The sequence below is a fragment of the Elaeis guineensis genome, chromosome 11 (genome assembly GCF_000442705.2).
Source record: "Elaeis guineensis isolate ETL-2024a chromosome 11, EG11, whole genome shotgun sequence".
In the NCBI taxonomy this organism is placed as follows: Eukaryota; Viridiplantae; Streptophyta; class Magnoliopsida; order Arecales; family Arecaceae; genus Elaeis; species Elaeis guineensis.
Genome location: NC_026003.2, coordinates 26096060 through 26110840, shown reverse-complemented (window position 1 = coordinate 26110840; position 14781 = coordinate 26096060).

Sequence of the window (14781 nt, the reverse complement as noted above, 5' to 3'; positions counted from 1 at the left end):
TATTCTTTTATTTTTTAAAATAAAATATAAAAATTTATGATATACAAATAACCATGTTGGTTATAAGAAAAATTTTCTAGTTAGACTATAATGTAGATCTAGCCAATGGGATTGTTGTTGGCCACATGATTAGAAACTAGTTTCTTCTAGGCCTAGTTAGTTGGGGTTGATTGTTGACAAAGTTAGTCCTTCTGGATCTAGTCAGTCGGAGCTGATAACTGGCATATGCTGATACATCGCATGTTTATTTTCAAGACTAATCTTGTTGCCCTGTCATGGGGCTAGTTAGGCCGTATAAATCAAAGCTAACTTCCTTCTGGACCTAATTAATGGGGCTGATTGAAAGAATTATATCCTACAAGCCAATCGCATATGAGATATGATAGGATATTTTTCTATAAATTATCTTTCAAACTCATGTATTTGACATTGTTAATTAATAAAATAGATATTTCTATTTATTATATGCTGTATCTTATTATTGTTTTAAGATTATAATGAACCTCATAGATCTGGACAATGAATTTAGAGCTGTGATGAGATCACGCTAGTGAGATCTAAATCCTTGATAGTTCTGATTTAAAATATTTTCAGTCATTGATTCATTGAGTTGGGGATCAATGATACCAATAAGACTGGCACGTCTTATGTATGCTCATTAGTGAAGGTGGTTGATCTCACAATCACTTATGTGGGGATACTAATACAAGAATGTGGATACTCATTAGAGATGAGTTCACTGAATTAACCTATGAGAGAATATCTGATGGAGTCTTATTTACATGTCACAGGTTATTTTTTAGTAAAAGTTGTGCAAGTGATCCTTTGACCTGAGATTACCATGGTACCTTGTGTATATGAATCCATATTTTAGTTCACTTCCTAACTTGATTCTCTGATTCTTGTGTGAGGTGTTCTGGATATGGTGAAGTATGCATAGAGATTGTGAGTAGTCAATAAGAAATTAGTCATTCCTAATAAGGGAAACGAATATCCTATGTGATCTCATAGGTTAATGATTTTGAAAATCTTTGACCAAAGTAGGATGATAATTAGAAAAAAAATTTTAATATATCATCAACTGAATCATCATCTTCTGATTGAGATATATTTAGATAAGTAATTAGTCTTGATATGATTCCATGTCCAAAGCTCATCTGGGGTGTTGTTTGACTGAAGGATTGAATTGCATAGTAACTTACCACTGAAAGATATTTTTGATATTTTCATCAAATTCCATCTCTTTCGAGTATTCATGACACGTTACTAGATATTAATCTTGACTTGTGGACTTATAATAATTAAAAGAGTTTAATTCAAAAATTAATTAGGAAGAGTCCTAGTTAATTGATGCAATTAGGCTAACTTAGTCTCATCAGATTAGGGTTAGGTCAAGAATCTGAGTCCACTACTGGCTAGATTTGGAACTCAATGGATTACACACTTTAGAATTTAATCTTGGTCTGATTTAATTAGGATTTATTATAAATTCTAGGGGTTAATTTGATATGCTAGCACATTGTACTAACCCAAATTCTCAATTATGCTAAGTTCAAAATGTTTGAGCTAAACCAAGCCTATTACCTTTGACCTAATTAGATTGGATCTAAATTAATTAGTTTTCTACCTAACATAGAAGTGTTTTAAGTATGGAAGGAGACATCCACACCATCGGATTGCCCATGCCAAAAATAAATGCCGCCCACCCTTGTTTGCATTAAGGAAGATGGAGAGTCCTTCTCCTTTAAGACTCTTACCTATCTCTTCATTTCTATCAATTTTCTTTATTATCACACGTCAATAAATATGAGAAATTTATGAGGTATAGAAGAGGAAGAGTCCTTCTGTATGAAGTCTCTTTTGTGCCATTTAATTCATCAAAGAATTATTTCTCTACATGAGAAATTGGAGCGCCAAGAATTGGTGCCCCTTGGGACTTCTTGCCACCTCTTCATTCCCTATTTAAATGGGATGCCACCTGTAGGATAAGGGTTGAGAAATTTTGAGATTTTGACATGTAATAAGAGAGAAAAAAGTCAAAAAAAAATAAAAAAAGGCAAGAAAATTGAGAAGAAAAAAGTAGAAAGAATAAAGGTGAGAAAAAAGGCAAGTGTGGTGTGCTTGTCTTAGGGTTTGATTTTTTCATATGTTGGAGTACAAAATCAAATTTTAATTTGTGAGATTTTTGGATAAAACTCTCTTGGCATGATTTTAGTGGAGGAATTGAAGGCAAACGAGTGTTGGTGTGATCATTCCTCGAGAAGGAAGCCAGCTGTATTCTTGTGAAGAAAAGGCTGTGGTGTTGCATCGGTTGGAAAGGACTTTGATCATCTTCCATGTGGATCACTATTGGAGGACTTCTACTTTGGAGTCTGATGGAAATCACCTTCTTACTATATTGCTCATTTTAGAATGTATGAGTTTCTAACTCTTTGTATGCTTGGTTTTAGTTTGTTCGATATTTACAAGGTGATTCTAGGGTTTGAATTTCGGTTGGATAGTTTTAATTGTTAAAGCTTTTGATATACATATTAAAAAATTTTAAAATTCATATTTCACTGCATGATCAGAACCCAACATTGATCACTAGTACATGTCTATAGATTGGATGTTTTGTATTTAGGGACCAGTCTTTTCTAGCCCTTATCACAGGGCTGATCATGACCGTATACCAAAGACTAAGAGAGGATTTTGTATTATTTCTATACATAGCTTATTTTTAAAAATTAAAATTATACTGGTATTTGTATCTATTATTGTTAATAGCTATATTTAAAAAAAAATTAATTATGCTTGATCTCTTAGAGATATTAGTAACTTACTGAGCTGGTAAAGCTTACTTCTTCTTTTTTTTTTTTCAGATCCAAAAGATCCTATGGGGCTTGGGATTCATCAATGAGGAGCATAAAATTTTAGATATTATTTTCTTAGCTATCTTTAAATAAAAAATATTTTGGACCCTTGTTGGATCTTTGTTCTATTTCTTATTAGCCTTAGAGAGTTTATCTTTCTATTGAATAAAAATTAGTGAATTTGCTTTTAGGACTATCTAAGTTGGATTGATGTATTGATAAAAAGACAGACTTTATATATTCTTTAGGACTTCTCTAAGGAGCGTGCGGCAATCACATGCCTGATCCGAGTGCTCAGTTCGGGGCGTGATACTAACCCTTGGCTAGCCACTACAAAAAGATCCTCCTAAACTAGCACCAGAAACTTTGAGCTTATTGGATAAAGACAAGTGAAGTGCCTCCACCTAATCTTATCATGCTAGTATTTGAAGCAATTGGGAGGTCATATGAAGAACTTTGGACAACTAATCCTATCTTAGCATGATCTTTGACATAAGAGGCTATTCATTCTACACAAAGCTTGACGAACTGACTTGGCAATGAGTTGGGCAAGTTGATAGAGTATTCTTTCTAAATTTGCTTCTTGCACTGATATATAATCACTTGAGACTTTGGTACGTGTATTCTTTTACACGTTTTTCACATTCTCTATATGTAACATACAATTGAATTACCATTGTCAGCCAATTAGAAGAAGAAACACATTCATGAGGCAAAATCTCAATTTAAGCATTCCTCCAATTTTTATCTCATACAAACCGTATCAAACACTAATTATCATGATAGGGATATCTTTCCTATTGGCCCAAGCTATTTAATATGGGTTTTGATGGTTGCCGGTCTCTAAGCTGAGCTTGTCAACCATCACTTGTGATGCCACACATTTGTTGCTTCTACTATTTATGATGGCGTTGTTGGTCCGTTATTGTAGATAGAGCAGCACTAAATATAAATTTCCTCTCCAGATAGTCATGCATGGTTCCCTCCATAATCTAGAATAAATGTTTCTTCCCTCTCTTCTTGTAACACTCAATGGTGGAATGGCCGTATTATCCTCATTTGTGGTACGCATGCCAAGTCTTTGCAAGTACTGTAGCGAATACTTTCTCTTTTGTACATCTCATGCTAGCTGACTGGCCCATTTAGATGTGAAACAGTGGTAGAGACATGCACTCTTTGGGTTGAGAACCTATCATCTTGGGAAACAGTGGGTAGAAACATGCATGTCCTGTGCTCGCCGATCAATTTAAGCAACTAGTAGAATGCTTTAGTGTTACATTCATGAACTGGAGCTTCTCGACCCAATAAGTTGATTTAGCTGTTAATCAAGAGAATCTATGCTCAAATGAAAGGAAGCTCAATATGCCTGTTGTATGTAGTTAGCAAGCTCCAACCAGACATGTTTAGAGAGATTTTCAAAGGAATAGTAATAGTGGACATCTTGATGATCTCTCTTCCTAGTTTAATGATCAGTATTATAGTCATTATCTTCAATATCATCCCCTTGGTATGTTGATCCAAGAGAAACCAATCTAAAAACATCGCAGCTTGATTGAGGAGCCTCATGTTTTAAAATTGTCCATGAGTATTTCTTGTACACCCATCATACCAATATAGGGGTATCTATGGTATGGAAAATCTTGTGAAAAAGAGTTTCAAATGAATTCAAACAGTACTGCAAAAGATAAGATTAGAAGATTGACTTATTTAGGAATTGGTTGAATGGGCCCGTTGGTGCTGGGTACTGTCATTAGGCAAATTTTTGATTCTTGTGCGGGTTTCACCAGGAATTCTGTCCCAAGATATGATCGGGATATCCTCCCTTGGAGTGTGATCATAGAGAGGGCTGACAGTCCTCTAATATTTAACAAAGCAAAAAAGCAAAAGCGATGAAAATATTAGAGAAACAAAGTTTGTAGAAGACAAAACTCTTGGAGAAAAAAACTTGATTTTCCCCACAACTCAGGATTCATGGTAATTTATAGACCTTAAGCAAACATCTGCAGACGGTTGTTTGACTAGTTGACCATGAAGAGAGTCAACCATCATGCACATGCCATGCTATGCCATACCATGATTTGTGCATGTAAGCCAAGCCAAGCCGAGCAGCTGCACATGTATGAAATATAGAATCCACCTCCCCTTAAGCCCCCAAGCAAAGGTGGGCAATGGAAGATGGTTTAAACATCAAGAAATAATTGTCCCTATCTAATATGGAACTAAACTCATGACAAAGATTTTAGGAAACTTTGGAGGCAAGGAAAAATTTAAGTTTTCCTCCAAAAACTCTAACAGGCTTATCAAAACTCAAAATTTTAAAATAAATAATGATGATTTTTTTAAAATCAAAATAATTGAAACTTTACTATTTAGTCTTTATACTATGCAATAGGTAAAATGTTTTAACCTTACTCAGTATAAATAGTTTCCATCTAAAAGAATCATATAGCTTGAACTACATTTCTTTGATACAGACTTCAATTATCACACACATAGTACAAAAGAATCTCTCATGGGGTTCAATGTTATTGATTGTGCGCATGTATCTTGTTGTCCATTGGAGCACTTAGGTTTTATCTATGTCCCTTAGCTGTTGCGATACATGGAAGGCCTCTTCTAGGTGAGTCCTCTAGGGATGTGTGTAGAGTCATATCTTGAGAAATTACCTATTTGGGTCTCATTCAGAATTATGCTCTTCCTTAACATCTGCGTAGGAGCACTAATCATCATATGGATGCTGTTGGTGCAAAAATCCGCTTACACCGGAGAAGCTGGAGTCGCGGTCGCCGTCGGGACCTGCAAAAGAAGTCTAAACTGGAGGTGGGGTTGCTCCGACAAGACCCTCCGACGCTCAAGTCAGTTCTCTACCTCAACAAGAATGGAGTGCTCGAACGAAAATTTTTAGTAGAGTTTCTAGGTAAAAGCGAGAGCTTATAGAATAACGTATCTGGGGTTTCCCTTTTATAGGCGGAGGGGGCAACAAACTGATAGCGACGCCTGTAACCGTCTGGTAGTGGGCCGCCCAGAGTCAAGAGGAATTTATTGTGGAGGGTAGTGGAGTGGGATCGTGGCTATCGCCGTGGCTCGCCACGTGGAATCAGTTACGGGAGTGGAGCGGCGTCCGCCGTCGTGACTCGTCAGGAAGTGGTGGAATCGCACAGGATCCGCCGCAGGGAGTGGAGCAGAATCGTGGCCATTAATACAGCCTGCCAGGGGTTAATGGGGCCGCGTAGGGTCTGCCGTAGGGAGTGGAGCAGTGTTGTCCGTTACTGTGGCCTGCCAGGGGGTCCAGACTTGTCGACCGAAATTCGGTAGGAGTCGGTAGCGAGGTCCGATACCCGTAGGAGTTTGGGCGGGGTCTTCCCGCAGTCGGAGTAGAAGACGGAGCCCGGCTCCCGTAGGAGTCCGGGTGAAGTCTACTTGCAATTAAAGTCAAAGGCGAAGTCTGGCTCCCGTAGGAGTCTGGACAAGGCTTACCAGCAGTTGAAGTTGAGGATGGAGCCCGGCTCCTGTAGGAGTCCGGGCGAAGTCTACTTGCGGTTGAAGTCGCGGGCGGAGTCCGGCTTCCGTGGGAGTCCGGACGAAGTCTGTTCGCAGCCGTTGGAGTCGAGGACGAGGCCCGGCTCCCTTAGGAGTCCGGGTGGAGTCTTCCAGTAGTTGAAGTTGAGGACAGAGCCTGACTCCCGTAGGAGTCTGGGCGAAGTCTACTTGCGGTTGAAGTCGTGGGCGGAGTCCGGCTCCCATGGGAGTCCGGGCGAAGTCTGCCTGCAGCCGTTGGAGTGGGGGACGGAGCCCGGCTCCCGTAGGAGTCTGGGAGGAGTCTCCCTGCAATTAAAGTCAGGTGCGAAGTCCGGCTCCCGTAGGAGTCCGGACGGAGCTTACCAGTAGTTGAAGTTGGTGACGGAGCCCAGCTCCCGTAGGAGTCCAGGCGAGCCTTCCTTACGGTTGAAGTTGGGGACGGAGCCCGGCTCCCGTAGGAGTCCGGGCGGAGTCTTCCTTGCGGTTGAAGTTGGGGATGGAGCCCGGCTCCCGTAGGAGTTCGGGCGGAGTCTTCCTTGCAGTTGAAGTTGGGGACGGAGCCCGGCTCCCATAGGAGTCCGGGCGGAGTCTTCCTGCAATTAAAGTCAAAGGCGAATCTGGCTCCTGTAGGAGTTCAGACGAAGTCTGTCCGCAGCCGTTGGAGTCGAGGACGAGGCCTAGCTCCTTAGGAGTTCGGTGGAGTCTTCCAGCAGTTGAGGACAGAGCCCAGCTCCCGTAGGAGTCCGGGTGAAGTCTACTTGCGGTTGAAGTTGCGGGCGGAGTCCGGCTCCCATGGGAGTCTGGACGAAGTCTGTCCGCAGTCGTTGGAGTCGAGGACGAGGCCCGGCTCCCTTAGGAGTCTGGGTGGAGTCTTCCAGTACTTGAAGTTGAGGACGGAGCCCGGCTCCCGTAGGAGTTCGGGCGATGTCTACTTGCGGTTGAAGTCGCAGGCAGAGTCCGGCTCTCGTGGGAGTCCGGGCGAAGTCTGCCTGCAGCCGTTGGAGTGGGGGACGGAGCCCGGCTCTCGTAGGAGTCTGGGTGGAGTCTTCCTGCAATTAAAGTCAGGTGCAAAGTCTGGCTCCCGTAGGAGTCCAGACGGAGCTTACCAGCAGTTGAAGTTGGTGACGAAGCCCGGCTCCCGTAGGAGTCCGGGCGGAGCCTTCCTTACGGTTGAAGTTGGGGACGGAGTCCGGCTCCTGTAGGAGTCCGGGCCGAGTCTTCCTTGCAGTTGAAGTTGGGGACGGAGCCCGGCTCCCGTAGGAGTCCGGGCGGAGTCTTCCTTGCGGTTGAAGTTGGGGACGGAGCCCGGCTCCCGTAGGAGTCCGGGCGGAGTCTTCCTTGCGGTTGAAGTTGGGGACGGAGCCCGGCTCCCGTAGGAGTTCGAGCGGAGTCTTCCTTGCGGTTGAAGTTGGGGACGGAGCCCGACTCCCATAGGAGTCCGGGCGGAGTCTTCCTTGCGGTTGAAGTTGGGGACGGAGCCCGGCTCCCGTAGGAGTCCGAGCGAAGTCTACTTGCGGTTGAAGTCGCGGGCGGAGTCTGGCTCCCGTGGGAGTCCGGACGAAGTCTGTCCACAGCCGTTGGAGTTGAGGACGAGGCCCGGCTCCCTTAGGAGTCCGGGTGGAGTCTTCCAGCAGTTGAAGTTGAGGACGGAGCCCGGCGAGGCCCGGCTCCCTTAGGAGTCCGGGTGGAGTCTTCCAGCAGTTGAAGTTGAGGACGGAGCCCGGCTCCCGCAGGAGTCCGGGCGAAGTCTACTTGCGATTGAAGTCGCGGGCGGAGTCCGGCTCCCGTGGAAGTCCGGGCGAAGTCTGCCTGCAGCCGTTGGAGTGGGGGACAGAGCCCGGCTCTCGTAGGAGTCTGGGCGGAGTCTTCCTGCAATTAAAGTCAAGTGCGAAGTCCGGCTCCCTTAGGAGTCCGGACGGAGCTTACCAGTAGTTGAAGTTGGTGACGGAGCCCGGCTCCCGTAGGAGTCCGGGCGGAGCCTTCCTTGCGGTTGAAGTTGGGGATGGAGCCGGCTCCCGTAGGAGTCCGGGCGGAGTCTTCCTTGAGGTTGAAGTTGGGGACGGAGCCTGGCTCCCGTAGGAGTCCGGGCGGAGTCTTCCTTGCGGTTGAAGTTGGGGATGGAGCCCGGCTCCCGTAGGAGTCCGGGCGGAGTCTTCCTTGCAGTTGAAGTTGGGGACGGAGCTCGGCTCCCGTAGGAGTCTGGGCGGAGTCTTCCAGTAGTCGAAAGTCGGAGGGGACCTGCAAGGGTCAATCCCGCCAAGAACTTCGGCCAAGGGTATTTTATACCCAACACCAGTCCTCCTATTTTCGAGTTTGAATTTTGAATGAAGTACAGAGAGGTCGTCGCAGCCAAAGTTCTCCCCCTGACACCCGCACGCAACCGTCCTTGGATATGTTGACACTTAATGCGTGCATGCCGGAGCCCCTTTTCCGATTAGGGCGACTCGAAGAGTCTTTTCGGAACTCCCATCAGGACGTGATCCCAAGCGTCACGCCATGAAAGTTTGTGAACAGTCAACCCTCGGTAGCGATGAATGGGACACGTGGGACACGTGGTGAGCACCGATTGGCCTAGGGACACTCGCCACCATAATTGCGCTAGGCTCTGCTGCCTATTTAAAATCCCCACCCTTCCTCGGGGGGCTTCACTTCGCCTGAGGGACGACATCTTCCTTTCGCCAAAGAGCTTAGCCACTCTGCCACTCCATCGGTGCCCCTTCCGACTCCGAGCATCCTTTGCGCTGGTTTTTGCCATCTCCATCGGCTCTCCGCCATTTCCAGTCCCCCGATTCTCTTTAAGGGGTTCCCCCGCCAGGAACTCCGCCCTGGAGGCCAATCTCAAGAAGATGCCACGGTCTTGGAAGGGTGCAAGGAGGAGAATAGCAGTCTGCGAGTTCTTCGATCGTGTCGCCGTGGGTTTCCGTCGCTTTGAAGGGGGCTCGAGGGAGAATCCCTTCAACAACAGGAGTTTAATAACGGGGACAACCAGTGAAGAGTTTTGGAGTAGCTGATCGGGGCAACACCGGTCAAGAGGGTAGAGTCATCGTCACGAGCCGTGGTGGGATACTTGATGTCATCGGAGCCGAGGGACCAGAAGCGGTTGGCACCGACGGTGGGGCAGTAAAACTTGCTGCGGGGACGGTGGAAGTAGCGCATGCTGACCTTGCCAGAACACCTGAGACGGCGGTTGTCATAGGGCATTCGGTGATGGCGCATATCTCCGACGCCATCGCTTTCCCTGGAGTAACCCCGGTTCTTCTTGAAATAGGTCGTCGTCGCCGCTGCCGTTGCCTTTGCTGCCTCCTGAACTCTATCCCATTCTTTTCCCCCTGGGGTTGGGATTCCTGAGATGGAGCGGGAGAAAGCCGAGCATGTTTATCACATGCACTGAAAAATGTGGTTGGACGAAACCAGGAAGAGAAGTTTGCAGCCTGAAATGGCCTCCGGTGTATCTCTTCCAAGTCGTTTATCCGAGCCTTGTAATAGTGTATTCTTTTCTGGCCCTCCGGGTCTTGTAACGTACATCTTGTTGATTGAAAAATGAGAAGGAGATTTTATTACCTCGTCCGCACTTTGCGTTGAATTGTTGTCTGCCGAACTTCTTTCCTTTGCCATTGTCGTTGTTGTATTCCCTTTCTCCTTTTCTCTTCTTTTCTTTTTCTTCTCTCTTCTTTCTTTTCTCTTTTTTTTTTTTTTTTTTTGACGTCGTCCTTAGGTTACCGGTGGTTGCCACGCCAGCTCGCCTTTTAGTTATCCCTTTCCTTCAACCTCAATGGCTCTATAATGCATACGAGAAGGTAATTTTCCACTACCTCTTTTACTCATGTGTTGAATTGTCATTTGCCGAGCTTTCTTTCGGCCTTTGTGTTGTTCGGAGGTGCTCGGTTGCTATCGTATCGACCCATCTTTTTCGTCCGTGGCCGTAGAGTCATCTGGGGCCATTCGGGTTTGGTGCCCCCATCAGGGCTCGAGCTCGGAAGTCTGAACTTCTGTCACCCTGGGAAGTTGTCTTACCTTGGGCTTGTGTTGAAAGCTTCCTTGAAAGCTGAGGTTCTTGATGAGAGCCCCAATCCTTGCCGAGATAGGGTTCTCTGCATCTTGGACGCTGTTTGTTTTCCATTCGTCGCTGACGTGATCCATCGGCTTCCTTTTTCTTTTTCGCTTGGAGTTTTTCCTCCGCTCTTGGTGAGGCTACAGGAGTTTGGCTCCCGTAAGCGAAGTCGGGGCGAAGTTCGGCTCCCATGGGAGTCCGGACGAAGCCTGTAAGTGAAGTCACGGGCGGGGCTCGGCTCCCGTAGGAGTCCGGGTGGAGCCCTTCAGCAGTTGAGGTTGAGAACGGAGTTCGGCTTTCGTAGGAGTCCGGACGGAGTCCACCTGCAGTCAAGGTTAGGGACAAAGTCCGGCTCCCGTAGGAGTCCGATCGAAATTTTATTGCGAGGGGGCCGTTGGTGAAAGTCCCCCCCTTTTTCTCTTCTGGTCTTTGAACGACCAGACTTTTAATTGATGTCGGGATGAGGTTCTTCCCCCATTCCTGTCGTAACAGGTTTTAGCTCTGGTTAGGATGAGGTCCTCTTCTTGTTTCTAACATGGTCGTGGGCGTACATATGGGCATCGCTGAGCCCTTCCCACCTCCCGACTTAAAGAGAGCCGGACCTTCGGCTTTGCTCGAGTTAGGGCGAGGTTCTCCTTCTGTCCCTAACAGGGCTGTGGGGGCGCATATGGGCGTTGCAGGGCCTCTCCCCCCATCCGGTCTAAAGGGAACCGGGCCTTCGACTTTGCTTAAGTTAGGGCGAGGTTTCCTCCTGTCCCTAACAGGGCTGTGGGGGCGCATTTGGGCGTTGCAGGGCCTCTCCCCCATCCGGTCTGAAGGAACCGGGCCTTCGACTTTGTCGAGACGAGGTTCCCCTCTCGCTTCTGATACAATTTGTTTGGATGATCCTGTAGATGTAGGATATTGCCAAAGACATGCAGATATACAACTTTTAATTAAAATAAAGTTATTGATAGTACATCCGTAAGTTGTTCAAGCTCTATGGTCGCGGGAGGTCGGCCCCTCCGAGCTCCTTAAGATAATAAGTTTTGGGCCGGACTACTTCTTTGACCTCATACGGGCCTTCCCAGTTTGGGACGAGTTTCCTCGATCCTGAGGTTGCGAGACAGCGGCTCGTCGAAGCACTAGATCTCCTGCTCTAAAGTCTTTGTTCTTGACTCGGGCGTTGTAATACCGAGCGACTTTCTATCTATAGGCTGCCATTCGAACCTGAGCTATCTCCCATCTTTCTTCCAGCAAGTTGAGGTTGGCTTTAAGACTTTGCAAATTTTGATGTTCGTCGAATGCCACGACTCGTACTGACAGAAGTTTAAGCTCAATTGGGATGACGGCCTCCATACCGAAGGCCAAAGCAAAGGGGGTCTCCCCCGTGGGCAGCCTCTGGGTAGTTCGATACGCCCACAACACATGATAAAGTTCATCCGCCCAAGTTCCCTTCGCTTTTTCGAGCCTTGTCTTAATCCCCTGCAAAAGGGTTCTGTTAGTCACCTCAGCCTCGCCGTTCGCCTGAGGATGGGCTAACGATGTGAAGTTGTGGGAGATGTTTAGATCTTCACAGAATTCGACAAATTTTGCTCCCGCGAATTATCGTCCATTATCAGTGATTAGGGTTCTAGGCAGACCGAATCTACACACGATCGACTTCCAGATGAAATCTTGCACTTTTGCTTCTGTGATTTTTGCTAGTGGTTCGACTTCAACCCATTTGGTGAAATAGTCGATCGCTACCAGGAAGAACTTCTTCTGCCCAGACGCCATGGGAAAGGGGTCAAGGATGTCCATCCCCCATTGCCCAAAAGGCCAGGGGGCACTCAAAGGTGAGAGCTCGATGGCGGGCTGTCTCTGGACGTTAGCATATCTCTGGCATCGATCACACTTTCTGACATATTCAATCGAATCATGATGCATTGTCGGCCAGTAATATCCTTGGCAGAGCAACTTGTGGGATAAAGATCTAGCCCCCAAATGGTTTTCGCAGATTCCTTCATGCACTTCCCACAGGGCGTAGTCAGCTTCCGAAGGCCGGAGATATTTTAAGAGGGGCAAGGAGTATGGCCACGGAGGCTGTGGGTAGCCGTGCGGATGCTTCATGAGAAGGCATCGGGCGAGGGTCCAGTGGGGGAAAGGAGGAGCGGGTGTCGGAGAAGATGACCGGAGGCAGCTCCGTTGAGCGCTCCTTTAAGAACAAGGGTACCGTGCGAAGGTTCAGCCCCTTTTCTTAGCGCCAATCCTGTTGGTACAAAAATCTGCTTACGCCGGAGAAGCTGGAGTCACGGTTGAAGGAACCAGATCTAGGATTTTAGGGTTAGATCTTGAAACTTTTTCAAGATCATACAGCGGAAGACTAAAATAAATCAAAATTTATTTTCTAAAATTAGAGAATCTCTAGATCTAAGATCCTATTACATGATTATTACATAGCATTAAATCAAAAATTAAAATATATAAATATAGCATGAACTACATGTTGATCATATCAACATGTTTCTATACCACATCTAATGTATGTATTAAACAATAGATCAGATCTATTACCTTGCAAGTTAGACGCTCTAACCTCATTGATCCAGGCTTAAGGATGATGTTGTAAGCCGCACACGCATCCGGCCTCTAGGAGTCGTCCACACGAGCCCACGAATCTCGATCAGAAGTCCTGCTTCAGGAAATCAGCACAGTATGCTAGTACTGCGCTGATCCTTCTTTGATGGTTGATCAGGTGCCTCCTTCTTCTTGATTTGGACTCTTTCAAAGATGAAAAGTAAAAGATGAGTTTTAGATTTGAGACGCTCTCAGGAAACTCAAGATGGAGGGAGGAAAGATATGAAAACAAAAAAACTAGAAGAAGACCCTCTTCTTCTTCATGTTTTTCTCTCTAGACACCCTAACTTGCATCTTTTATATCTCCATGACCCAAAGTTCTTTCTCTCTAATTTTTAGATGGCACAAAGGTATCTCAAATCTCTATCTTCTCCTAAAATTTACAAAGAAATTCATTTTATACAGAGAGATATTATAGAGTCTTTGTTTAGGTCAAATACCTAGTCAAGGCTTATCCAAACATGGCAAGTTAAGGGGCGCCCAATTCTTGAGCACCTCCTCCATATTTTCATGCATGGATTACAGCAAAGGGTGCATAATGTGTACCCTAAAATCTATGAAAATTTTAAAAAAAATTTGGAAAATTCGGTGCAAAATTGAAAGAGTTTTGGATTTCTAAAACTCTATCTTATAGAATTCGAAATCCAAACTTATTCCTTTTTGATTTGATCCAAACTACCTTCCATGTAAGAAAGAAGAGAGAAAACCTTTTGTGAACCTGGGAGAGACCTGGGAGAGGGCTTTTGTCACACAAAATAAGTGGAGATTGCGTTGAATAAGAGAGAGGGCGTGGGGAAGGCTTATGTGGCGCAAGGTGGAATCCTAGTCTTACTAGGATTCTATCTTATGACTTGTTTTAATTTAGTTTCCCAAACCAAATCAAACCAAAATTAGATCAACCTAATTAAAATAGGTCTTAACCCAATTAAGAACCTAATTTAATCAGATTAAATTAGATTTAAATCTGATTTAATTTTCTAATCAAATTAGAAATTAGATTGACCCAAGTCCTAGTTGAACTAGGACTAGTTTTTTCTTGCACTTGGCTTATCCAATAAACCAATTGGACTTGATCCAATCAAGCCCAAAATAAATCTAATTAAATCATATTTAATTAGACTTAATCTCAGCCATTGGCTTAATCAAATTAAGCCAATTAGCAATCAAATTGCGAATCGATCCTCCTGCAATACTTGCACTGGGTTAAATGTCAATCGTATTGATCATTTAACCCTAGAATGATTCTTAATCGTTGATCAACCATCCGATCGGATCATGAACTCTAATGTGTGTGACCTCATAGGTCCGAACCTAAGCCTGTAGCACAGGAAAAATTTCTATACCAATCGAAGTGACCATCTAGCAATGGTACCGACGACCGAATAGGTCGAATGTGTAGAACAACATCCTTAGAACCCATGCGGATATAGTTTTCATATAATTCATCCTCTTGATCAAAATGATCATAGGACACCCCAGAGTTCAACTGTCAACTCTGATCAGGTTGTCCACATTGTATTTCAAAATATCAAATCCATCTGATGGATTACCCTGGCCAAGGTTTTGCTAAATTGAAATACAGTGACTCATTCTTCTCCAACTCTTGGAGTGGTCAATCCCATCTCGATCATACTCTGACTTCGCAAGTACTTGACTGTGCCCAGAAGCCTTCCGTCCCTGAATTAGAAATTCAGTTAGTCCGTACCAAAGCACAGTGAGTTGCTTGCAAGTCACTGAGGCGATCTCAAGTCTAAGGGATAC